Raw genomic sequence first — 13561 nt, forward strand, 5'->3', positions numbered from 1 at the left:
ACATGGTCCCTGTGGAACTCTTAATCAAAATTCACCGTGTATGATGGATGGTAAATGTTCAAAACGATATCCACGGACATTAATATCGGAAACAATTACTGGTAATGACGGTTATCCATTGTATCGTCGCAGATCGACAGCAGACAATGGAAAATCAACAATTGTCAAATTAAATCAACAAGATATTGAAATAGATAATCGTTGGATTGTTCCATATTCACCCATTTTATCAAAGACATTCAAAGCACACATCAACGTTGAATCTTGCCATTCAGTGAAATCGATTAAATACATTTGCAAATATGTAACCAAAGGGAGTGATATGGCTGTGATTGGAATTGGTGCAGAGAATTCTAATGATGAAGTTACCCAATACCAAATGGGCCGCTATGTCAGTAGTAATGAAGCAGTTTGGCGAATATTTTCTTTTCCTATTCATGAGAGACACCCTTCTGTTGTTCACTTAGCTGTGCATTTAGAAAATGGACAAAGAGTGTATTTTACAGCACAGAACGCAGTACAAAGAGCTGCTCAGCCACCATCTACTACATTAACCAGTTTTTTTGAGACATGCCAAAACGATGATTTCGCACAAACATTGCTATATTCTGAAATGCCAAAATATTATACCTGGAATCAATCCTCAAGGAGATTTATACGACGGAAACAAGGAAAACCAGTTCCAGGATATTCAGATGTATATTCCACCGATGCGATTGGCCGGATTTATTCAGTACATCCAAGCAATGATGAATGTTTTTATTTACGACTGCTATTAGTCAATGTACGTGGCCCAACATCATTCCAACAGTTACGAACTGTTGATGGTGAATTGTGTGGATCCTACAGAGAAGCCTGTCAACGTTTGCAATTGCTTGAAAATGACGCTCATTGGGATCAAACTCTCAATGATGCTGTAATATCATCACACGCTCATCAAATACGAACATTGTTTTCTATAATCATATCTACATGCTTCCCATCAAACCCAATTGATTTGTGGATGAAGTACAAAGATTATATGTGTGATGATATTTTGTATCAAATACGGAATAGAATGGGAAATCCAAATATACAAATCAGTGAAGAAATTTACAATGAAGCATTGATTTCAATTGAGCACATGTGCTTGATAATGTCAAACAAACTATTAATTCAATTAGGCCTGACCGCGCCCAATCGTCCAATGCATGACGCTTTTAACCAAGAGTTGCATCGAGAAAGACTGTATGATCTCAACGCTTTGAAAGAATTAATTCAAACAAATCTTCCACTGTTAAATGAACAACAGAAGAATGTATTTGAAACTCTTATGAAAGTAACAAATGATGAAACTGGAGGGATTTACTTCTTAGATGCACCTGGTGGTACAGGAAAAACTTTTTTGATTTCATTAATATTAGCAACAATTCGCTCACAAAATAAAATTGCACTTGCACTCGCTTCGTCGGGAATCGCAGCAATTTTGCTTGAAGGTGGTCGAACAGCCCATTCAGCACTAAAATTGCCATTAAATATGCAAAGCAATGAAACTCCAACCTGCAACGTTTCGAAGAACTCTGCAATGGCAAAGGTTTTGCAGCAATGTAAATTGATTGTTTGGGATGAATGCACGATGGCACATAAAAAATCTTTGGAGGCTTTAGACAGAACCTTAAAAGATCTACGTAGCAATAATAACCGATTTGGTGGTGCAATGATTTTATTAGCAGGAGATTTTCGTCAAACATTGCCAGTGATTCCACGATCAACGCCAGCTGATGAACTCAATGCATGTTTAAAGTCCTCCAATTTGTGGAAACATGTCAAAGTACTTCATTTAAGCAAGAATATGCGTGTCGACTTGCAAAATGACCAATCTGGAAACATATTCTCAACTCATTGACATTGGTAATGGCAAATTTCCTATAGACATGTTGACTGGCTGCATTAACTTTCCTCAAAGTTTTTGTCAGTTAACTCGATCAAAAGATGAAGTTATTCAGAAGGTGTTTCCAGATGTTTCTCAAAATTACAGAAACCATGATTGGTTGAGCGAACGAGCTATGCTGGCTGCAAAAAACATAGATGTAAATGAATTAAATTTCAAAATTCAAGAACAAATTACAGGCGAATTGAGGATATATAAATCAGTTGATTCGGCTACTAATCAAGATGATGTAGTCAACTATCCACCGGAATTTTTAAACTCGCTGGATTTGCCAGGATTGCCACCTCACAATCTTCAATTAAAGGTTGGATCGGTGGTTATAATGTTGCGAAATATCAACCAACCGCGTCTTTGCAACGGTACACGGTTAGCAATAAAAAAATTACTAAACAATGTGATAGAAGCAACTATACTCAAAGGAAAGTATAAAGGAGATGTTCTCATACCGCGCATCCCAATGATTCCGACTGATGTGCCATTTGAGTTTAAACGACTACAGTTTCCAGTGCGGCTTGCTTTTGCTATGACTATAAACAAGTCCCAGGGGCAATCATTAAGTGTTTGTGGTATTAATCTAGAAAACCCATGTTTCTCACATGGTCAATTGTATGTTGCCTGTTCCCGTGTTGGAAAACCATCAGATTTGTTTATCTATGCGCCAGGTAATCAAACAAAAAACATCGTATACCACAAAGTACTACAATGATAATAATAATAATAATTATGATTCACATGATTAACAATAAAGCGATTACTTACTTTTCAATCCATATATATGTTTTATTTAATTATTTTTTATTCACAACGCCCTATCACCAGGGTGATGGTTCTGTTCAGGAGAATTTTTTAAAATACGTAGGCACAAAAACTGCCACATTACAAATCTTTTTGACAGGACGAAGTCTGTCGGGTCAGCTAGTTTATTATAATTTTAAAATAGTACGTGTTAGAAAAAATCCCTTTAAGTTTTTGTTTTGAGTAGGTACAATTTGACAAAAAAAATCGTTTAATTTAATATTATGATTAATTATTGTGTTGAAATTACTTCAGACACAACAGCTAAGTAGAAGATAATTTGGATGGAAGAGTCACAGTACTTATAAGAAGATATTATGCTAGAACCTTATAATAATAAACTAAGAAAAAACTTGCGTATAAATATATTGATATAGCAAAGATGTTATGAAGTAACATATATATTGCAAAATTAAAACTTTTGCAATCAAATTTTTTATCTATGACTGATACGAAGCTTATTTTGTCGGCTTAAAATTTTTAATGTATTATTAATATGGTGTTATATTTTGTCTCTCTTGTAGACTGTACATCTAGTGATAAAGCGTCTGAGCGCTAAAATCCCACCATTCATCCCGAAAATCCTAATAATTATCTATATCGATGGCACACTGTGGGAATCTCTTTTCTGGCGCGGTACGAATTGATTACGGTCCTAATTACCGAAATATCTCCAAGAACCGTAAATCTTCCCCCGGCGAAATCCTAATCTGCCGCGCGAAAGAACGCCAAAAACCCGGCGATTAGTTAAAAAGAGAGGAAAAAGTAAGTGCGAGAGGCCGGCACAGGCACGGAGCCCACGCCGGTAAATCCCGACCAAATTACCCTCGGCGCGCACCTGCGTTTTCCCAGCCGCCTACGACGCCCGCTGACAAATGGCACGCGATTTGCTCGGTCGGTAATCGAGAGGGCGCCACTCCGTCAGATAAGTTGTCTCCCGCGCTGCACCGTAACGCCGACTTTTGCATAAAATTGCCACCGCTAGCTAAGCAAGATTAATGATGTGGCATCAGGCATAGTTTTTAAGATGCTAATTTGGGGTCGAGGCGGCGGCGGCTTAATTGTGGGCCTTAGGGCTGCGGTTTGTGATTAAATGTCGTTGTTTAACGTGGCAGGATAATGTGGCCCAGTCAAACTCGACGGTTTATCCTGGATATTTTTAACTGTGATCTATAGACAATCATAGTATTCTGTTAAATCAAGCACAAAAAACTGATGGTTCTTATATATTAGATGGACAGACCTAGCTGTATCACTCGTTCATCACTCAGGTACTTTTAAGACAAACGATAGTCTGGGCCGTAACAAGCACCACATAACATATGCCTCCTAAAAACAGCCAAAGGGTACTTTATCGTTATTCCGTCTGGACAGCTTATACTTGTTATAAAAGCTGTTGTTAAGTACCGATTGTACATACGTCCATCAGTTTATTTTTCAGTATCTTCGAAAGGGCACTGTTTCTATCCAAATTTTCATGGTATCCCTCTATGGAATACTTTCCCATGTTTGGGTGATTCCAGATGTCAATAGTGTACGGCTAAGAAACTAAGCTACTACAATCAGCTTTTGGCGGCCATTCACCCTGAACTGCAAGCTTCTGTCCAAATTTCAGTAGACGATGTTATTTTGCAGCAACTTTAATGGCCTTACACCTTGAACTATAATGCGTGTTTGGTACACCACAGACTTGGGGTGCTTTTTAAAACTTAAATGTTTCTTGCTTGGAATACTTTATGGCTAGGGTCCTTGAGCACCTTCAATCTACTTTTGTGGCTTTACAACTCCAGTTGCAATAATTTTACCAAACTCCACTTAACTTCATCAAAGAATAATTCGAATATCTGCGAAACGATTACCAATCCATCATCAACCTGCCTTCTTTTATTGTCTATCGAGTGGGCCAATTATAAAATGTGAAAAAGTTTAAAAAAAGTATTATTTTACTTAAAAATCTGTTTTATTTTACAATACAAAGCGACACTGAGAGTTCTTATCAATTAGAAAAGAGACCAACACGCCACTCTTTCATCATTCAGGTATTTTTAAAACAGATGGCCACGATAGTCACGGCTGTAACCAGCATTACATAACACATATACATACAAATGTTCAAAATGTCATATAAAAAGTACAGGTATTAATGAGGACACTGACACATTCAATTCTATCAAAGAAGCATCAACATTCGATTTACAAATTGATTTTTAAAGGATTTAAAATAAATGACATTACTGTGTATTAAATTGTATCAGGTACATTGCTAAGAAACTTCATGTTGAAACCGCACTACTACGCTTTCAGTTTTCGGTGTGTATCATTTTGTCAAAATGTGAACAAAAAAAAACTGGGCTATTGAAAATGTCTAGATTTGTAACGAGTAAGTCCTATTGCTTTTTTTGTATTACTTTTTCACTTCAGTTTGAAGGTAAAGAGCATCGAATTCTATGTGAATCTTATAGCAACCATGCTCCATCGATGTCAACATATATGTACTGATTTCTACGCTTTAAAATTGGTGGTGTTGACTCCAAAGTTAACGATCGTTCTGGATAGCCACAAAAAATTGAAAACGAAACAAAAACTAACCAAATCGATTGTATTTATTTCAACAAGTCTAACCAAGATATACCGAAAAGTGATGTCCCCAAAAAAAAATAAAAAAAGAAAAAGGCCCGAAATGTGTTGAATAATGTGAAACAGTTAATTCCTCCTTATATCCAAAAGGTTTTTGGAGATACAATGTCTCTCAAAATATATTTTGTTAATTCACATCTTGCATGATTCCTTCAGCTACGTCAAGATACACGAAGGCATGCGAAGGCCAAGACGAAGGCATGATGAGCGATCACTCTTGAAGCTTATTACGTGAAACAGATCCTAAGCAATATAAAACAACCCAGTTCAACCCCTGTGTTTTTCTGATTTATACGTTTTAAATAAATAAATGGCCGTTAATAAACGGACTGCTAATTTGGATTCTGCCCCCCAATTTACCTTGTAAACAGCTTTTTATTGCTCAGATCCAGAACCGTGAATACTTTTATAGCATTTATTAACCGACTTCCAAAAAAAAGGAGGTTCTATGTTCGGCTGTATATATTTTTTCAAATGTATATTCGCCAATTATTTTTTTATTCCAAAAGAATGCACTTCCGAGGTGGCCCCATTGGAACCAAATCAGGGTAAAAAGGGGTAAAGGAAGGAAATCGAAGAAAATGCTCAAATTTCATAAGCACGCACAAACAGCTGATTTTATGGTTTAATGGTTAAAGCGTTTAGCTTGCAAGTCGAGTGGTCGCGGGTTCGATTACTGGCGGGGACAATAAATTTTTGTGGTTGTTTAGTTAAAACATTTGTTAAATCACCTAGGTTAGATAGCGGACCCCGGAGCCTGAAGGGCTCCTTATTTTCAATCATTGTTTCTTTAATTTCCTATTTTTCTTCATACCTTTACTTGGTCTACCCATTGTAATATTAAGTAAAACAACTGCGTAATTTATTGAGTTCATATCTAACACTAAAAAGAGAAAAATAAAATATTTTTAACAAAATAATTGAACCGACTTAATAAATTAGGAACTCACTAAAAATCAAAAAAATTATCAAACTTAGATTTTTAACAAAAAAAAGACATTGTAAAATAAAATATGTACATAATAATCGTTGTAATAAGTAAATAAAAATAATCAAAAAACCTTATTTAACCTATTTACTACACGTATTTTATATTCTACTATATACACATTTACACAATTTACCTTAGCTTAATACCTACCTAAACCTATTTATTTATTTATAATATTATTTTAACTACTACCAACTACTCACTTTAAAGTCGGTGTCGAACTACTAAAAAAAAAGTTTGATTATTTTTAGTGAGTTCCTAATTTACTTTGTCAGTTCAATTTTTTCCTTAAAAATATTTTATAACAAATGAATTCGAAATAATTTGTATATTAGTGATATACTCTTTGGCTATTAACTTGGTAAAGTTAATTGAAATTATTAAGTAGTAAACTTTAGATTTTCAGGTCCAAAACATAGCATTCTTTCATACAACGCAAGCTTTATGTTACTGTTAACATAAAAAATATCCATCAGATTCATACTCCTTAAAAAGGAAATACATTGGACGAAATTTAATTCCGTAACGAATTTAATCGAAATGACGTAAATTCCGATGTAACAATTGCGTGCACAATAAAGTTAGTCTGTATGTACATCAGGTTGTGTCGAACATGGTGACGCTTTGATGAAAACCCAATTAAATCTATAAAGTCAATTAAACGGCTCTCAGTGTTTGTCGATGACCTTCGCCAATGAGGTAAATGTGACAGGTAAAACTACTCATTCTAAGCGAAGGAAACGCAAACAAAGGATGTTACGGATAATCCAATAAAGAACTGCAATGAATCAGACCATTCAAAACAAAGATAACAATAGTTGCGTAAAAACAATTCTTTCTAAATGTGGAATTGCTGATATTGTATATAAATATAGTGTTAATTCTAGTAATTTTAATAAAAATTACTGCTAAAAATGTAATAAGACATTTTTCCTTTAAATATTCTATTGCCAAATAGAAATCAGTAATAATAAAAACTAGTATGCTTCTAATGCAATTGTTCGGTGTAACATATAAAACGACATATCCGACTTGATCCAGTATTTTTTCAACTTGTATTCCTTCTAGGAAATGAAATCTGGAAGAATGTGAAAATATTTATCTAAGGCTTTCTCAAATCGTTCATTGAATACAAAACGCTTCCAAGAAAAAAAATTGTTCAAGTTCTAGAAATAGATGGAAGTCTATAGGGTTACCATATCGTACCCCAAATTTCACAATTTTGCCATCGCTAATCCACCCATGCCTACAGATTCCTGGTGCTTCTGGCCAATTCATGTCCTTCTCAGCAAATGCAATATAACACACTGTATTATTTGGCGTTGAACTATCGGCTTCCATCTACTGCTTCAACTACTGTTTAATTTCGGGGAAAAATGTCCTGGAGAAAACCGAATCCCAAAAGAATTGTTCCAAAGATTGTTGCTAAAATCGTTTACGATTTGCTTTTCATTGACACTTAGTAAATGGGGCACCTATTTTGTGCACAGTTCTCGCATCTCTAACTCTTTATTTTAAATATCTCACACGCTCTCACAAGAAATCACACTATTTCATTTTTTATGGTTTCCAGTTTGTTTGTTACCTGACAAACCTGCAGAACAAGTCGAATCTTACAGACCTATTTCGCTACTACCTGCAATATCAAAGCTATTTGAGAAACTGATATTTAAACGTGTTAAACATTTGGTAACAATACCAGATTTCCAGTTTGGTTTTCGAAATCACCATTCAACAATCGATCAAGTGCATAGAGTAACTGCGGCTATTGAAAGAGCGTTTGAAGAAAAGAATACTGCCCTGCAATATTCCTGGATGTCTCACAAGCTTTTGATCGGGTTTGGCATTTGGGATTAATCTTTAAGATGAGCAAATTATTACCGCGTAACTATTGTCAATTACTGGAGTCATATTTATTCGGAAGAAAATTTAGACTATCGCACGAAATGGCGTTCTCGACATTTAAAAATATCTCGGCTGGAGTTCCACAAGGTAGAGTCTCTCTCCTCTCCTGTATCTCCTGTATCTGCTCTACACTGCTGACATTCCAACAATAAAAGAAACACTTCTTGGAACCTTTGCTGACGACACAGTTATTATGACAAAAGATATATCTCTGCCTAGGGCAATAGAAAAAGTGCAAGTGTCAGTCAACAAAATCTACAAATGGACAAAAGATTGGAACATTCAACTTAATAGCTCCAAATCTGTCCACGTTAATTTTGCATTAAGGCGAAATAATAAAAACTTAATTATATCACTCAATGGATGCCCGATTCCTCAAGTAGAATCAGTAAAATACCTTGGAATCCATCTTGACGGTAGATTAAATTGGAAGCATCACGTTATACAAAAAGCAAAAGACATTATAACCAAAATAAAACAACTATACTGGTTAGTCGGAAGATACTCTCAACTTGATTTAAAATCAAAGAGGTTGATCTATAATACAATTATAAAGCCAATTTGGACCTATGGGATGCAAATATGGGGTTGCACTAAAAATTCAAATCAGTTAGTCATACAGCGCTGTCAAAACAAGGTTCTTCGATTGATTACCAATACCTATCGCTATGTCACCAATGAAGAACTGCACGATGACCTGGAAATCAAATGGATTTGCGAAGTTGTGCAGAATTTCGCCTTAAAACACGAAAGAAGATTACTAAATCATACTAACGTGGAAGCAATACAACTGCTGGAGAGCGCGCAGGATGTCAGGAGATTGAAACGAACAAAACCATACGAACTTGTGTGAACATTTAGTGTGTAATATTAGTGTAAACTATAGCTATAAGTTAATAATTAATAAATAATTATAATTTTATAATTGAGGAATACATACTGATGTATTTTCTCGTATAATATTCAAGTACCAATTCATAATCCAAGTACATAGGAAAAGTAGTAACAAATTAATTGTAAATTAAGATTGTACTAAGCGTATCTAATAAAGATGTTATAAAAAAAAAGTTTGTTTCACCTTATGGTGACGTGGGTCATTTTCGAGGAAAGTGTGAAATGTTTAAAGTAAGCCACCCAACGGTTGAAATAGAAGCAGCACAGTCCACATAAACTTTTTGCAACTTCGAACAAAGTTTTTTTTCTGAATTTTTTGAAGAAAAGATTTTTGGTTGCACGATATTCAATTCTATCCATTTAAATAAAAAATGCGCAAAACGTCTGCTTGAAACTTGAACTACTTGAAAGAAAAAAATTCTCATTTCTCAAACGAAATAATGCCACGGACATGAGCACAAACACAAATTTATGCTAATTAGAGCTCCATCTGATGCCGAGAATTTTTCAACTTACAATACTATATTAGATATATTTTAGAATATTCAATCACTTGTCAATATTAAATTGTTCGTTATTGTTGTAATGGTCAACTGCATATTGAAATATCGTTGCTTGTATGGGAAACCCATTGCTTTATTTTCAAAACAATCAAACGATTATATAATTTAAATTATTTTCACTATTTTATTTGTATTAGGATATAGCCCAATAGCACACATTTTCAAATTTTACAATTCCATATAAAAAAAAAAGTATACATCTTTTGAGGTTATCTACTATCTGAGCTCGGCTGACAATACTCTTTGAAAGCAAGTGATAATTAGTACCACTTTTTTGAGATCTACCTATTGCTTATGATAATGGTATACACCGACAATATCTAGTCAATACGATAAGCTGAGTTAAGTTTCTATGTAGACTATTTCTTCTTATTTTATTTATAGTCGGTCTCAACACTGTTGTGTTATTTCGAGACTTCAAACAATCACTTAATTTTAACGAACACTATCCTTTATTTTATATTATAAACTTTTTAAAACGACCTTTAGCCCCAGTGATATTCGATCCCAATACATTATTGTTGAAGTGGTTAAATTTTAGTCCGCAGGGTCTAATTAGACTTTCGAACATATAATAAAGTCGTCTTGGCACTTTTAAGAGTCGTTTATATTTCAATATTGAGATTAATATTTTATATTATTAATATTTTAATATTGAGAGGAAATGTTTCAATTACAATCAATAGGATTTCATGTTATAATTTCACTACACGAAAAACTTTATTTTGCGCTGTAGAGCAACTGTTTATATATATAATTGTTTATAAACGACTCTCGACATACATAAAAACTATATGACAAATTAATTAAAACCTGTAATTCATCGTCATCAAGCAACCCGTAGTTTATTTTATTAAAATTAACAATATTTATTCAGCAAAGCAAGAATTATGCTTTATTTGCTTTTTAGAACATGCGAAAGTCGAAATTCGAGAATCCCCACGAGAAAAGTCTACCTTACAACTAGTGTAAGCAAGTCGTCGGTTCATCGAGTAGCCAAAAAGAAACTCAACCATAAAGCGTACAAGCTCAAAAAATGGCCGATTCTCACAGATTAAAACAAGCGGGTACTGCTCGAAATATTCCGCCAACCCAAGCGTTAGGCCACTGGTAAGTGACGGGAGCGCATCTTCTTCACAGACGAGAAGCTATTTATCGTTGAGACTCCGGACCATCGTCGAACACCGCTCATTGACATCCGCAGTCCGCCATAACCTGGAGTGGAATTTGCGCCAGCAAAAAGACCCCACTGGTTTTTATAAATCAAAGGGTTAAAATAAGGCTCCGGCCCATAAGGCAAAAGCGACGCAAGACCAGTGCCGAACCCATTTTCCAAATTTCATCAGCTCGGCAGAATGGCCTCTCTACTCGCCGAATTTCAACCTGCTGAACTACAGCAGGTCGTCCGTTTTAAAGGCCTAGGAAAGGAGACCACTTCGAAACCGACTGAGCATATTATTGCTAAAAGTCCATGTAATTGTTATATATTATTGTTTTGCTATATTTATCTGATTTAATAAAATTATCACTTAAAATATTTCATGTACTTTTTTTGGGACACCCTGTAAAATAAATTGCTGATAATTTATTTATATATGTTTTACAATCACAAACTACATAGAGACAGTGATGAAAATGGAAAACCACGGGTTTAATAAAATATAGTTAAATTAAATAGAAAAGCTTAAATAACTAAATAAACAAGGTTGGCTTTTATAAACCTGCTACTTATTAATGACTCCCATGTTACTAAATAGAATAAGAGCTGAAGTATTACTGTGTACCCTCTCACACAATATTGGTTTTTTACGACTTCTGAACTAAATAATCAACTCACACCCTTTTGCAGAAATAAACACTATTTCAAGAAGTCGAACAAGATTTTCAAGTACAATATAGCATTCAAATTTAACTGTTTTGAAACTGGAAGAAACTCTGGAAATTTCAAAAAATAAATAACACATTTCCGTTTTGTTTGAAAAGTCGTACTATTTTTTGATTATAAAAACCAAAGAATATTTATAAATTGAAAACTAAACAATCCGTCATTACTTATCAATCGTATTAAACCTATCAAAACTGATAAACGCTTAACGAAAACCCGAAAATAAAATTGTGGCATTTCACCTTATGGAATTAAATTAAGTCCGCCGCCACGAAAAATGCATTATAAATCAAATTAACCTTTTGCCAACGTCAATAAACACTGTCAATTGATATGAATGCAGATATAACCTTTTTCCTTGCTGCCTTATAATTTAATCAGGGAATATCCGGACAAATATGACCTTTTCGTTTTCATTATGACGTGGTCTACGAGACCCAGGCGAATAGTTTTTCGATGTACGGGGACAAAATTAAAAACCCTTCGAACCCTCAGGATTATCATCAACTTAGGTTCTTGATATATTGACCTACTAATACAATTCGAAAAATACTATCTTTATACAGAGAATGTGTCACAAAGTTTTGTGATATTTATAAAAATATTTTTAAAGAAAGTTTTTCATTTAAATTTGTTTTATTTTCGTTTAAATTTTAAGGTCTCCTCTTTATTAACTAGGGTTTATCTGGATTGGAACTACTGTTGAACGTGGAGTCCGAACCACGGTCCACGGTATTAAGCCTATCAACTGGTGAGTGACCCTTCATATTCCAAAAACTTAGAAATCATCCCAGAAGATATCCGGTCTTACCCAACCCTTTGAACTCTTTCCTTTTCGACAATTATAAATAATCACAAACATTTACGACCATGCCCTAATAGGATACGAACCCGGGACTATCGCACCAGCAGGAGGACGGACCTATCGCCTTGACCACTGCGCCAACCCAGGCAGCTGTTATTTTTATTATTATTTTAATTTCTAAATAGTTATAATTTATTAGCAACTAGTGTTTATATACTGAATTTACCGGGTGCCGGCATTATAGACTATCGAGTCACCACTTTAAAAGTCATTCCATACACCCGGTGGTATCCAGCTTGGTTATTGGCGTGGCCATAATAGCTGTTGTCTTATCGGCTATTTCATTTAAATAGAGATTTGAATTGTGTTAACTGTTCGGTTAATTGAACTATCTAGTATTTTGCTACTAATCTTGTTATTATGATATTCTGTACAAATTATACAGCATTCCGTTAACAAGTAATAATTCTGAAACGTATGCTTCGTAGAATTAGGCAAAAATTTGCAAGAATTAAGAAAGAAACTAACGAAATAAAAAAATTTGAAAACAAAATGAAAATTTTTAGAATATATATTAATCAAAATATTTCCATCATTTGGAGCGATCCAATCATCAATCCACTTTCGCACTTCTTCAATATTTCAAAATCATATGTAAGTGAAGCCATGCTGCATCGATCTGAACGTGAATGTTATACATTCGAGCTACAACAGCGTAAGGTGTTTGTTTGGAGCTTTCCAATCATTAATCGCTTTTCGCTCCGAACAAGTGGTAATCAGTAAGCAATATGCAGATATAGGTTTATAAATACGAGTTACAACAGTGTACCCTTCTCAACTCTTATAACGAGTATTGTCATGCAAGAAGACGATTTTGCGTCTAATACTCGATATTGTTGAGCTTTATGCAACAATCAATGTTTTCAATTCATAATGCGTTAAAATTGCACTTAATACTTGCTACCTATTGATTTTTCTTGGCTAACCCAAGACATTTTGCGCTTAGGATTCTCGTAGTTGAGCCACTTGATCATATAATGATTTCAATATTTTTAAAAAAAATATCGATATATCGATATATCGGAGAAAAACAATAACGATATTTTTACAATTAAGTACCAAAATATACAAAACATTTAAAATTAAGTACAAATTT

Source organism: Rhynchophorus ferrugineus, unplaced genomic scaffold (genome assembly GCF_030347505.1).
Source record: "Rhynchophorus ferrugineus isolate W39M unplaced genomic scaffold, kcgeb_rfMv2 rfM3, whole genome shotgun sequence".
In the NCBI taxonomy this organism is placed as follows: Eukaryota; Metazoa; Arthropoda; class Insecta; order Coleoptera; family Curculionidae; genus Rhynchophorus; species Rhynchophorus ferrugineus.